The sequence below is a fragment of the Python bivittatus genome, unplaced genomic scaffold, assembly GCF_059951505.1.
Source record: "Python bivittatus isolate LINGU-HERP-01145 unplaced genomic scaffold, Pbiv_v1 ctg000070_np1212, whole genome shotgun sequence".
Classification (NCBI taxonomy): Eukaryota; Metazoa; Chordata; class Lepidosauria; order Squamata; family Pythonidae; genus Python; species Python bivittatus.
In genome coordinates, this window is record NW_028277034.1 from 22,213,769 (window position 1) to 22,227,707 (window position 13,939).

A 13,939-nucleotide genomic window follows, 5' to 3' on the forward strand; every position below is an offset into this window, starting at 1 on the left:
TAAAACTTTTTCAGAATTGTTTAGCCAATATTTCACATAACAGATTAAAATCAATCTTTTGAATCTCCATTTTCCAGGAACACTAATCATAAATGTATAGTGGAGGACAGAATCATATGGTTGAAATACTGTAGGAGAGCCTTGTTAGTCTATGGTGGCAAAAAATCAGGAGGAGTCTGGCAACACATTTTCCAACTAACACATTTTATTTTATTAAAAAGCATAAGCTTTTATAACATACAGCAAACTTCATCAGATGCACACAGCAAACCTGAAACAGATTCTCACAACCAACATGGGAACCAGACCCTACAACAAACCCAGAGGTCTACTTTGCCCCCATGTCTACACCAACACCACCATCACAGGCCCAAACAAGTACACATACAAGATTAAAGGCACCTACACATGCTTTTCATCTTATGTGATATATGCCATCATCTGCAAGCAATACCCCTTCTGGATTTTATGTAGGACAAACTGGACAAATTTTCCTCAAAAGAATTAATGAACACAAGTTTGACATCAACACTTCCTGTGAGTGCCATGGCAAGCTGACATCCTGCTTGTTAGCAGGACAGCATTTATGAGGGGAATTTCTCTGGAAGAAGGAGAAATCATTGCGATTACCTATGTGACTCCAGACAGCTGCTACTTATGAGTAGACTACAGAAACTATTTTTTGCTTTATAGTCTCAAGATTTAAAAGCTTAAATAAAGGTTGTCCTCAGTTAACATCCATTTGTTCGGCGACCATTTGAAGTTATGAAGGCACTGAACGAGACTTCCAGCTGGTCTTTAAAGTTGTGGCTTTAATGGAGAAATTGTTGAGATTATCCACATGACTCCAGACAGCCGCTATTCATGAGTAGACCACAGAAACTGCCATTTTGTGGTTGGCTTATGAGTGGAGTGGCTGGGAATCAGGATTACATCAAGGTCACACTTGCAAAGCTACCTTTTACAGACATTAAGCTCAAGCAAGCTTCATTTCTTAATCACTTTTCTGGTTTGTAATGTTTACTGGAGAAATTAAAACCTTTCAGACCAGCAAGGTTTTACTGTATTCATCAGGTGAGTTTCCTCCTCCTTACAGGACGATAATATAAATTTTATTTTAAAAGTTTTGAAAATAATGTTTTGGTCTATGCAGCAAAAGGGTGCTTACTATATGGATTTTGGAAAGTTAAAAAACAATGGATTAAGGGGCCAGAAGGATTTGGAATTATAGCTTTGAATTAATTAGAAGATATTTTCTTATGAGAAAAAGGTAACTGTTTTGGCTTTTTTACGATAACGAGACCTTGACAGTTGGACACTAGAGGGAGCTAGAGGATAAAGAGTATGGAGCAGATAACAATATGGAGCAGAAATCTATATTGCAAACTTCTGAATATCTCTATTAAGCTTCTTAATAGAATGGATCAGTTGACAAGATGGACAGAGCGTGTTGTAATGAAGTTATAAAATAAGTACATCTATGAAATTACTTGGAAGGGAAACTAAAATGCAACACAAATGGAGCTGACGGATGGTTTATTTCCTAAAGAATATGTTCAGATACAAAACCAGGAAACTGATTTGGATATTTTTTTTCTTACTGGATATACAAAAGAACTCTGTTAAGGTTTCGAAGGACTTTATTTCAAGTAACAAGCAAAAGGATAAACTCTACTTATTGGATATACAAAAGAAACCTGTTAACATTCTGAAAGATTTTTGCTTGAAACACAGATGACCAGCAAACTACCTCTGGGACTCTCTTTGAAGGGGTTAAAGAATATTTTTAAAAACTCTGGGAAGGAATACAAGGTCCCTCTGTTTGATCAAGGCTAAAAGAGAAAAATAGTTATATCTGGTCGTCCTTATTGGACTTTTGCTGAAAAAGAATGATAGACAAAGCATTTGGATTTTGTTTTTTTACTTAAGAGATGAGCTATGGGGAGAAGAGAGATTATGCTGTATTTAGATATGATAAGTTATTAAAATTCTCTTTACTTGCTGGGATGAAGAGGAAGTTACTTATTTTTCTTTTCTCTCTCTTCTTTTTTCTTTCCCACACCACTCCCTTATTTTTTTTCCTATTTTTCTGTTTTCATTTTTTGTATTTTATATTGGCTTTTATTCTTTTCATTTATAATTCTTAATAAAATTATTTGGGGGGGGAACCAAGTTTGACATCAGGACTCCAAACAAGGCCAAAGTAGTATCAGGCCTCAAAGTGATTGTTTTGGAAAAGTGGGTCTTTAACTCCACCACTGAACAAGAAACTGCTGAACTCACATACAGGTCGTCCCCAGTTTAAGAGTGAGTTCTGTTCCCAAATTTGTCCTTAAGTCAAATTTGTATGTAAGCTGGAACAGTATTACTGTATAATACTGTATAAGTAGTATGTGTAATGAACTCGAACCATTGTGTATTTAATTTAAATTTTGCTACAATAGGTTCCGTTCTTAACTATGGGTTGTCTGTAAACTGGGCGTTCTTAATATGGGGACTACTTGTACATCAAAAGTTTCTGGCAAACTCAGAAGGTCTCAACAAACACAATGGGTTTTAAACACATTACAATTATTAAATGATAAAGTACTTGTAATCTGTCTCATATGTCATCTGCATCTCCATAACCAACCTGTCTTCCCCTCTCTTTCTCCCCATCCTGCCTCACCTCAGTTTAAACCCTATATCAGTCTAGCCACTCTGATGCAGTGAGCTGCAGCTCATAAAAGCTTATGCATTTTAATAAAATGTGTTAGTCAAAAAAGGTACTACCAGATTCTTTATAACTGAAATACTTTAAAACAACAGGAATGTTCAGAGTCTGTAATATTTTCTGATCTTACAGATCTAAGTGGTTAGATGAAAATGAGGATGCCTAATATAAAACAGTATTCTTGCAACGTAAAATATTTTAGGATATTTTGATTTTGGAGCAATTACACTATTAGTTGAAACACCTAATGACTACAGCTGGACACTGTGTAGAACTCACTGCATCTCTGAGAGAGATTTGGAGCATGACTCAAATTTTCCAGCCCATATATTTAAGATATTAAAGCTAAGTTATTAAAAGACTTGAAAAAGACAACAATTCAAGCACTTAAAATACCCAGCAAAACTGAATTATAAATGAAATGTTTCAGAGGAAGCTATTCAGCAATTATTTCTCCCACTTTGCAAAGTGGAACAGATTCTCTTTTCAGAATTAAATATAAAAAGAATAAGGATAGCAGAAGCAGAATACAGCTGCTTAGAGAAATATAGCTGCTTAGAGAAAAGTAACTGGTTTTAGATTTGGGCATTTTCAAATGTTAGTACTGAATAAATAAAGAATAATTCTCCTTGTATGTATTTTAGAGAAAAAAATGACACATACATTATATCACGAAAGTTTCAAAATCATAAAATCAATCTTTATATGGGATGGACATTAAAGGAAACTAAAAATGCATCTGATAATGAGAGGTTTTGATTAAAACCAAAAAAACATAGAAAATACCCTTCTACAATAAAAAATTAGAGCTACTGCTAATATAACCCATTTGCCTTTTTGTCATTGCATGCTTATAAGGTATGAACACATTTTATATAATATATCATTACAATTTCATTTCAAAAAGTTCTTTTTTCTGCATCTGTGATTCTATGACACACATATGTGAACAACATCAACATGTTGCTTGTAAGTTCTATACATGAACTTGCATATAACCAAATTAGGCAGCACATAATAAGAATGTGTTCAACTCCAGCCCCTTTTTGTCCATAATATCCTTTGACTGCCTGATAAAAACAAACACAACTACTAATATGCACAAAAGGGTATTAAATTAAAAAAAAGGCAGAAAATAATAAACTTTAAAGGAAAAAAAAACTTAAAAGATTAATGCTACACTATACCCCTAGTGTATATCCCCATTGCCAAAGAGATATACTGAAAATATAAGTATTTTCTTCCCAAGTCAATGTGCCCTGATTCTCTGAAAAATAAGGGGGAAAAAAGTATTAAAAAACACTATTTTTTGCTTTATAGTCTTAAGATTTAAAATATTAATACAGGCCTTGATTAACAACCACTTGTCCAATGACCATTTGAAATTACGACGGCTTTGAACAAGACGACTTATGGCTGGTCCTTAAAGTTGTGGCTGTCACAGCATCCTATGGTCACATGATCGCCATTTGTGACTTTCACTGCTGGTTTCTAACAAGCAAAGTCAATGGGGAAGCCAGAAAGAGGCTGCAAATGGCAATCACGTGATGTCACATTTAACGACCGCACCACTTAGCGATAGAGTTCCTGGTCCCAATTACCATAGTTAACTGAAGACTATCTGTACCAAATTCCATGAATAAAGAGAAAAACCACTGCTTAAAGAAAAATTATTCATCCTTGTTTGCTCTCAGATGACCTGTCCCCTTCCACCCACTCTATTGCTGTTTCTGCTAAATTTTACATTTTGGGGGCTTTAGAAGAAAAAAAATAGAATGCCATATATTCGTGGATAAGTCAAGAATTTTAAGTGCCAGTATACGCCCCAAAAATTGGGTTTGGATTATCTGCAAATGGGATAATCTGTGAGTATATACAGTAATACTTTTTTAAGGTACCCATATATACTCAGAATCTTCCTTTATGGAAGTGGTGCCTCACGTCAATCACTAATTTAGTACTTATTTTAGGTGGCTATTATTAGCAGTATGTCAATTTGATAGATGTACTGTCAGTTTGATAATTCAAATTATCAGTAGAGCAGCAGAAATGATATATTATTTTCTTAATTCTTCATTTAAGGGCTTATTAAAGCATATGGGAATTTAGTGATAAATATTAACTGGTTTTGCGGTGTCTGAATTCTAATTACATGGGCAGATACAGTGGGGCAAAAAAGTATTTAGTCAGCCACCAATTGTGCAAGTTCTCCCACTTAAAAAGATGAGAGAGGCCTGTAATTTTCATCATAGGTATACCTCAACTATGAGAGACAAAATGGGGGGAAAAATCCAGAAAATCACATTGTCTGATTTTTAAAGAATTTATTTGCAAATCATGGTGGAAAATAAGTATTTGGTCAATATCAAAAGTTCATCTCAATACTTTGTTATATATCCTTTGTTGGCAATGACAGAGGTCAAATGTTTTCTGTAAGTCTTCACAAGGTTTTCACACACTGTTGCTGGTATTTTGGCCCATTCCTCCATGCAGATCTCCTCTAGAGCAGTGATATTTTGGGGCTGTCGCTGGGCAACACGGACTTTCAACTCCCTCCAAAGGTTTTCCATGGGGTTGAGATCTGGAGACTCAACCCCACTCCAGGACCTTGAAATGCTTCTTACAAAGCCACTCCTTCGTTGCCCGGGTGGTGTGTTTGGGATCATTGTCATGCTGAAAGACCCAGCCATGTTTCATCTTCAATGCCCTTGCTGATGGAAGGTGGTGTTCACTCAAAACCTCACGATACATGGCCCCATTCATTCTTTCCTTTACACGGATCAGTCGTTCTGGTCCCTTTGCAGAAAAACAGCCCCAAAGCATGATGTTTCCACCCCCATGCTTCACAGTAGGTATGGTGTCCTTTGGATGCAACGCAGCATTCTCTCTCCTCCAAACACAACGAGCTGAGTTTAGACCAAAATGTTCTACTTTGGTTTCATCTGACCATATGACATTCTCCCAATCCTCTTCTGGATCATCCAAATGCTCTCTAGCAAACTTCAGACGGGCCCAGGCATGTACTGGCTTAAGCAGGGGGACACGTCTAGCACTGCAGGATTTGAGTCCCTGGCGGCGTAGTGTGTTACTGATGGTAGCCTTTGTTACTTTGGTCCCAGCTCCCTGCAGGTCACTCACTAGGTCCCCCCGTGTGGTTCTGGGATTTTTGCTCACCATTCTTGTGATCATTTTGACCCCACAGGGTGAGATCTTGCATGGAGCCCCAGATCAAGGGAGATTATCAGTGGTCTTATATGTCTTCCATTTTCTAATTATTGCTCCCACAGTTGATTTCTTCACACCAAGCTGCTTGCCTATTGCAGATTCAGTCTTCCCAGCCTGGTGCAAGTCTACAATTTTGTTTCTGGTGTCCTTCGACAGCTCTTTGGTCTTGGCCATAGTGGAGTTTGGAGTGTGACTGTTGTGGACAGGTTGAGGACAGGTATCTTTTATACTGATAACAAGGTCAAACAGCTGCCATTACTACAGGTAACGAGTGGAGGACAGAGGAGCCTCTTAAAGTAGTTACAGGTCTGTGAGAGCCAGACATCTTGCTTGTTTGTAGGTGACCAAATACTTATTTTCTACCATGATTTGCAAATAAATTCTTTAAAAATCAGACAATGTGATTTTCTGGATTTTTTTTCTCATTTTGTCTCTCATAGTTGAGGTATACCTATGATGAAAATTACAGGCCTCTCTCATCTTTTTAAGTGGGAGAACTTGCACAATTGGTGGCTGACTAAATACTTTTTTGCCCCACTGTAAGCATCAGGAAAAGATGCAGGAAAGACACTCTTCTCAAGGACTGTTGAAGGACAAATAGAAATAATGAGATGGCTTTACAGATTTAGTAAATATCACAGCTTAGCTAACAATTATCTCTGATAGTAAAATATTCTACTTACTATATTTGAAATTATTAAAAACATATTCATTTCTGGAGCCACTTTAATTTAATCCCTGCCACTAAGGACATTTTTGTCAGTATCAGCAAGGATGTATCTTGGCTTCACTAGTGTTCAGGCTATGTGTGAGTCCTCTTGTGGCCAAGATAAATGATCTAGCTCATCATCTTCCAAAACTGAATGACAGACACACTGGAATTCTCCTATACGCAGATGATGCCGTGCTGTTATCTCAGACACCAAATGATCTAAAGCGAGCTCTACATGTTTTAGCTGCACATTGTAGTGAAGCACTCACAATTAATTATGCAAAAACTAAAGTACTCTGTAATTTCCCCTCAAGAATAGCTATTGGGAGGACATTATATTTGCCTAGGTTAGATTCTTTGAATTTAGAACCTGTGATTTGGCTTAGATTTGCCAGCTTGAAACTAAGATTTGCCAGTATTTGCTAAGCGCTCCAAAATTCATGCCAAGTAACAAATTTTCAAGAATTTAGGGATAGCATGTCATGCTACCAGTAAATGCAAGGCACATGTGGAGTATGTTTTCCAAAATGCAGATGTCTGCAACGGTTCTGCATTACTCTAGAGGTGCACTATTCATGTCTACTGCACTAAAAGTATTTTCAGGCCCAACTTTTGTTCAGAACTTAATTGGACCATATGGCTCCTTCACTCCTTTAGAGAAGGTGCAATCTAAATTCTTAAATAACAAGTTTCAATTTCCACAACATGTTCCTATGTGGTCTTGTGCATGCGGCTGGTGTGATCAATACTGAAACTGACATTTGGACATGCATTCTCTGTTATTTGCTTGATCTACTTTTTTTCCCCACGAGCTTGCTACTTCTCATGTTAAGTGATGATGTTGTTTAATCCTGGGGTAGGACACTGCATGAGAAACTGAAATGCTGTCCCCTTTCACTTAATGCAATCCTGATGATGCAGGGGTGGCTTTTAAACAGCATGCCAAGGATTAGGAAGCCCAATCCGACCTGACTGCCATACCCAAAGATGTGTTCTTGGGTAGTTATGCAACTTTTTTTCAAGCTGGCAAATCTTAGCCAAATCACAGATTCCAAATTCAAGGAGTCTAACGAAGGCAAATGTAATGTTTTCCCACTAGCTATTCTTGAGGAGAAATTACAGGGTGCCCCATTTGAACAAAGACCCTGTCCCTATGGTGAAGGAGTTCCTAAAATATTAACCCCCTTTTGTTATAATGCTTCCATTATAAAGATGCCCAGCTGCAGATACTAACTCTCCATCTAGTCAGATTTCCAGGTTACCTGGATCCATTTTATATACAGCTGTTACTATCCAATCAATATGATTTTATTTCTGTGAATGTGGCTACATTTTGTTTTGCTATTTGCAAAATCTGTGTGTTTTTTTTTTTAATTGGTCCTTGTGCATTTACATATGTGGATTATTTGCCTGCTCAGAGCCTATATTGGGACCTTCTGGAGATGATATTTTGGGGGAGGAGAATCACAGGTACATATACAAAGTACTTTCCAACATTCATCTCATTTGCTTGGGTCTACTGAAGCAGCTATGAAATCCAAGTATCTGTAAGGCTAAACGCCTACAAATGGAGGGCTATGTAAATGCATGGCTGAATGAAAAGCACCAGTAAAAAATGTATTTTGATGACAGTAAACTCCTTGGCCAGCAGGAGAGAATAGGTGTTCATACTGCACAAGAACAGAAGAAAGAGCAGCATCCCCAAAGGCAGAGTGATGAAGTTTGAATTGATTTTGTGGTATCAAGCAATTAATGCAGAAAAGGAACTGTTACTGTTAAAATGTATCCTTTTAGGCCCACAGGAGCATTATTGTCTTATCACTTAAAACATAGAGGATTTCACCCATTTGGAGAAATACTGTGAATATATTATTTGTTCCCATGTATCAGGTAAACAAACCCACAAAGTGTCAGAAAAAAGAAATCCCATCAGCATAAAAGGTAACAGGCACCCCTAACAAATGGAAGACTTGTTCAACATCAGATGACACACACAAAAAACTTGAAGATGGAAAGATATTATCAAAGATGCAACCTTCAAAATAGGATTTACCTTGACATCTTTAACGGGATATAAAGAGCCATGATGTCTCTATAGAACTGCAAATAAGCAGATCAATTTGAAGCAAAGCTGTACAATCCTCTCACCACAATTGAGAAAGCTGTTGCTCCCACCCTATGGAATATTCTCCCCCCAGAGATGCAACAGGCCCCTACCCTCCTGGCAAAGACTAAAGACCTGGCTCTGCCAGCTTGAATGGAGTGACAACAATCTTACCCAATCCTGGGTGTGGCTGGCGCCTTGATGACGGTTCCCATGTGACTGCCAATTTTAACATCTATCCTTGGATTTATTCTCTATTTATTTAGGATTATTGTTATACTGTAATTTTAATTGATTTTAACTGCTTTGTAAACCACCCAGAGTCGTTTTACCGAGATGGGCGGTGACAAATTTGATATATAAACAAACAAACAAATGAACAAACAAGGGATGAATTAAACCACTGTGCTAAAAGAAAACCTGATGCCACAAGTAAGTGCTAAATCCTACTAGACTGAGAATAAAACTAAGAGCATGACTGCTTGGCCACCAGGGTGATCAGTATGGAATGGGAAGAAATGCTGGGTAATCTCTGAAAAATCCTGGTTATGAGAGGAACTGAGAAAGTGCATATAGTAGTGGCCAGAGTAGACATTTTCTGATCCACTATAATTATCTTGGCCATTGGGTGACATCTTCGACTGCAAACAATGCGTAGTACTCCCTAGGCAACATATAATTAATTATATTAATTTACACAAAGTATATTGATAATTAATAGTTAAGACCATTTCAAAAACTATTAGACAAATTCATAAAGAATATTTGGCTATAAATTACAATAATGAAAACTGGAGTCTTCTTTGTATGGTTTTCAGTTGGCCAGAACTAGAGCCATACAGTTTTCAGGTATTTAGGTAAGTAATTTTAAATTCACATGGCAGACATTATCTAATTTGTCAGACACCTGAACAGACAATCTCCATGAACTTTGGGTTTTTGTGGGGAGGGGAACCCTGTAGACATTTGATAGTGAAGACTAGGATAATCAATTTTAGACATAAAAGTGAACCATCTTATTCTTATCACTATATTGTTCCAGTAGCTCAAAAAATGGCCTTTGGAAATCTATGAGGCACAAACTTTCTTTTTATTCAGCAACGTAGTTCTGGTAGTAGATACCAGAATATAACATGGCTTATCCTAGACTATTAGGTCATGCATAAAAATTTCATGTGACATTTGGAAAGTCTTTTTGCTTCTCAATCTCACTTGTGACAACTATCTATTCCTAAAGGCATTGCTGGAATAGTTTGCATCCACAGGTTGAAGGTGTTCAATTTTAATGATGTGGAAACAATCACAAGGATGCAAGCTCCCATTTTCCAAAGGGAACATTTAAATAGGGCCTTAAATGCATTTCCCTTTCTTCTTTTGAGGAACAGACACAAGGTGTGACATGCCTGAAAGCATTCTCTTAAATTCCTGCTTTGTGAACCACGTGCTTCAACAACAATTTTGACAATAGATTTGACTACAGAAGTTTCAACACACATGCCAAGAAGCCACACCTTTAAACTAAACTTGCTTTTAAAAGAAGTCTTTGAAGCAACTAAATACATATCTAATTCCTCTTCTATTACTTTTGATTCAGACAAAATCTGTCTATAAGGTAGCTTTGACAAGGTGCAACTATATTATTCTCGTTTTAATGGTAAATAGACAAGTTGGGTATATGCAGAGAACAGAAGAAGGAATAAAATGAGGGGGGGAAATTAGATCATTTCCAGTTTTGGTTTTTTTGGTTTTTGTTTTTTGTTTTGCCTGCCTTAACTTGTTTAAAAAATGCAAAGACTTTGCCAAGACTTACAGTGATGAAAAGATTAAGCTCATGAGAAACTTTCCTTATTTCTATTTTTGAGATAAAAGAATAATGCCCAGTAGGAAGTCAGGGACCATATTTAGATGACTCATCTAACCTGAAAATCTGTAAAATTCTGTGGTTCTCTCATACTAAGGGTAGGACAATTCAGATTTTCAATCTTTCTCATACTTCATCTGCATCTTCAGACAGCAGTCAATGAACTGAATCAGGAATGGGAAAATCTGTATCACAAAGTAGACACCCTCTTGAACCAGTGGGCACAATGGGATTCTGAGAGAATCTATGGGCACTGACATAATGTATTAGCCACTGGGGAAGTATGGCTAGTCACAAAATATTCTTTACCTGAAAGCACAACTAATAAGTCCCCTGCCAGTTTTCTTCCTTTCCTCAAACACTTACTACCACCCTACCTTTTTTTTTCTCATTAAGAAGTTATCAGTGTGCTACAGGTTGCATAAAAGGATTCACATACATTTTTTTAAAAAAAGTGGGCACACAACAGTCAATGTGTAACTTCATTACCATTTCTGCTGCTGTCCACCAGTTAATAATTGCCAAAAAGGGAGATATATTTCCAGACTTAGGTTAGTTTTATCTTATATTTTTATCTATCTATCTATCTATCTATCTATCTATCTATCTATCTATCTATCTACCTACCCACCCTCCCACCCACCCACCCATCCATCCATCCATCCATCCATCCATCCATCCATCCATCCACGTCATCTCATTAAAAAGCTATTCTGGGCAGTTTACAGAGGAGATAAAATCAATTAAAATACAATATAAAAACAGTATTAAATAATAAATTTCAAGAATGATGAGATTGGCAAATAGCTCAGGGAGTGACATCAGGATGCCAGCCACCCTCAGGATTGATTAAAACTCTTCTCACCCCATATAAGCTGCAGAGCCAGGTCTTAAATCCTTTCCAGAAAACTGGGAGGGTAGGGGCCTGCCGCACCTCTGGGGGGAGAATATTCCAAAGGGCACGGGCAATGGCAGAAAAGGCTCTCCTCCTGCACCCTGCCAGCCAACATTTTCTCACTGACAGGATCTGCAACATGCTTCTCTGCCTGACCATGTGGGATGGGTTGATGTGATGGGGGTGAGACGGTCCCTCAGGTAATCTGGACCCATGCCATGTAGGGCTTTAAAGGTGATAACCAAAACTTGAATTGGACCTGGAAGCAAACTGGCACCCAATGCAGTTCCCGCAGCAAAGGTGTTATATGCGCTATCCTTGGGGCAGCCAAGATGGTCCACATGGCCGCATTTTGAACCAGCTGTAGCTTCTGGATATTCTTCAAGGGTAGCCCCATGTAGATCACACTGCAATAGTCTAACTGAGAGATGATCAGGGTATGAGTGACTGACTGGAGAGCCTCCTGATCCAGGAAAGGGCGTAACTGGTGCACCACACGAAGGTGGGCAAAGGCCCTCCTGGCCACGACTGCCACCTGCTCAAGCAGGAGTCGTGAGTCCAGGAGAATCCCCAGATTATGCATCAGGTCTGTCTGGGGCAGTGCAACCCCGTCCAACATATATAAAGCCAACTGCAGAGGAGCCAATCTGAAGCTGCTTTGAAAAAAAGTATCCTGGGATCATAATATATCACTGACAGATCCTGCCCTGTTACAGAAGTATCTTCTTCAGTCGCGAGCTGTTGTACTGCAAATGCCACCTTCAAGACAATGGTTGAACATCAGAATTAAAGGAATAGTAGCTGCTTGTGGTTTGTAAACCAATTCATCCTGGATGTATGTCTTCTCTTGTGAAATGTTTTGCACACCTCTATTTTTGCAACCCAATAAATAAAATTTTCTATATGACAAAATAAAAGTGGAACTACCATACAGTACATTCTTATTGTTTCTGTGATAAATGCTAAGTCAGATCAGGACTGAGGAATATAAGCTGACTTTAAGTTAGATGAAATGCTATTTTATTTTCATTGATTGGTTTAAAAGATTTATATAACTGCTGAGCTCACACACACATGGATACACAAAGTAACTCTGGGAGGTGTACAAAAATAAACAAGATATAATAAACCTGCAAAACAACCAAAAAAAATCACAACAGCAAAGCATCCAATTGGGGAACCCCACTATATCTCACACCTTACAGGATATGCTCATCAATATCCTGGGTCCACCGCCTGAGGAACCATCCAGGTTTTCAAGCTTCCTAAGGTCAAGGCTAGTCAAACCTCAGGGGAATCCTCGTTCCATAGGGCAGGTGCCATAACAGAGAAGACCTACTTTGTAAGTTCCATCAGATTATACTGCTTTAAAAAAGGGACCTGGATCATGCCCCCTCTGTCGGAGTATGGGACATGGAAAGAAACAACTGGAGACAGATAGTCCCACAAATGTTATGAAATGGTGGTTAAACAAATCAACCAACCACCTCCTGGAATCCAAAGCTCTTGATAGTGAAACTGGAATAAAAACCAAGTACACAGAGCTGTCTTAAGCATTTATAGCCCTGTATAAGCACTCTTCTGCATCTACACTACCTAATAGGCTCCCTGTCTTTATGAAAGCCTAGGATATGTATTTTTTGAGGGAAACCAAAGTCTTTGCTCACACTTTTGCTCTAACAAAACTAGAACAGCAGTAAAAATTATACTACTTTAGAATGACCTAAAACTCTTTTCCATCACCATTACCATTCCACTGCTTTCTGCTTAATATTGTACAATAAGCAATCTATTCCCTTTCATAGTACATGAACCCACTTTACAGTTAACACCTGTTTTCTTGTTCCCAATAGGATTAGCACTGGGAAAACAGTATTTTGAAAAGTGGTCAGAGTGGGAAAGAAAAAATTTTGGTTCTATTCTTTCTGCTACTCAAACTCACGATCTTCTATAAAAGAGTGGAGTCTGAGGGGTACAACTCAACATTGTGTCAAAGGAACTCTAAGTGAGCATGTATTATCACAGTAAGAGATAACTTGGAGTTGATAGGAAAGATAAAGACTACAAGTGTGTCTGTGTGTAAATGCAGATCTGGCCTTGGGAAGTGGGAAGAAAGCAATGAAACATTAGAGAAAATAAATGGCATCTCAGCCCTGCGAAAGTGGAAAGAATGAGAAAGAAACTCAAAATAACATTGCCTTGATTTAGTTTAGAATAATATGGCTTTCAATGTTCTATTATTCTACCTTACAACTATAATGAACATTCCTGAAATCCAGGAATTCTGTTTCTTGACCTTGTCTCCCTCAAAGGGTTGATAGTCAGTGACAAATTCCCATCTCTTTTCTTAAATTTGGCTTCCAACATTCAACCCAACTATATTTAGATTCTGGATTTCTCCACTACAATCTATGTAGTATGGGCTCAAT

The 13,939-nt window shown here is 37.8% G+C and overlaps 1 protein-coding gene across 3 annotated transcripts in view; it reads right to left on the minus strand.

Moving 5' to 3' along the window:
• Positions 1–13,939, minus strand: part of ARHGAP10 (Rho GTPase activating protein 10) — a 119,592-nt gene that overhangs the window by 4,627 nt on the left and 101,026 nt on the right. The gene's annotated exons all lie outside the window — the stretch shown is intronic.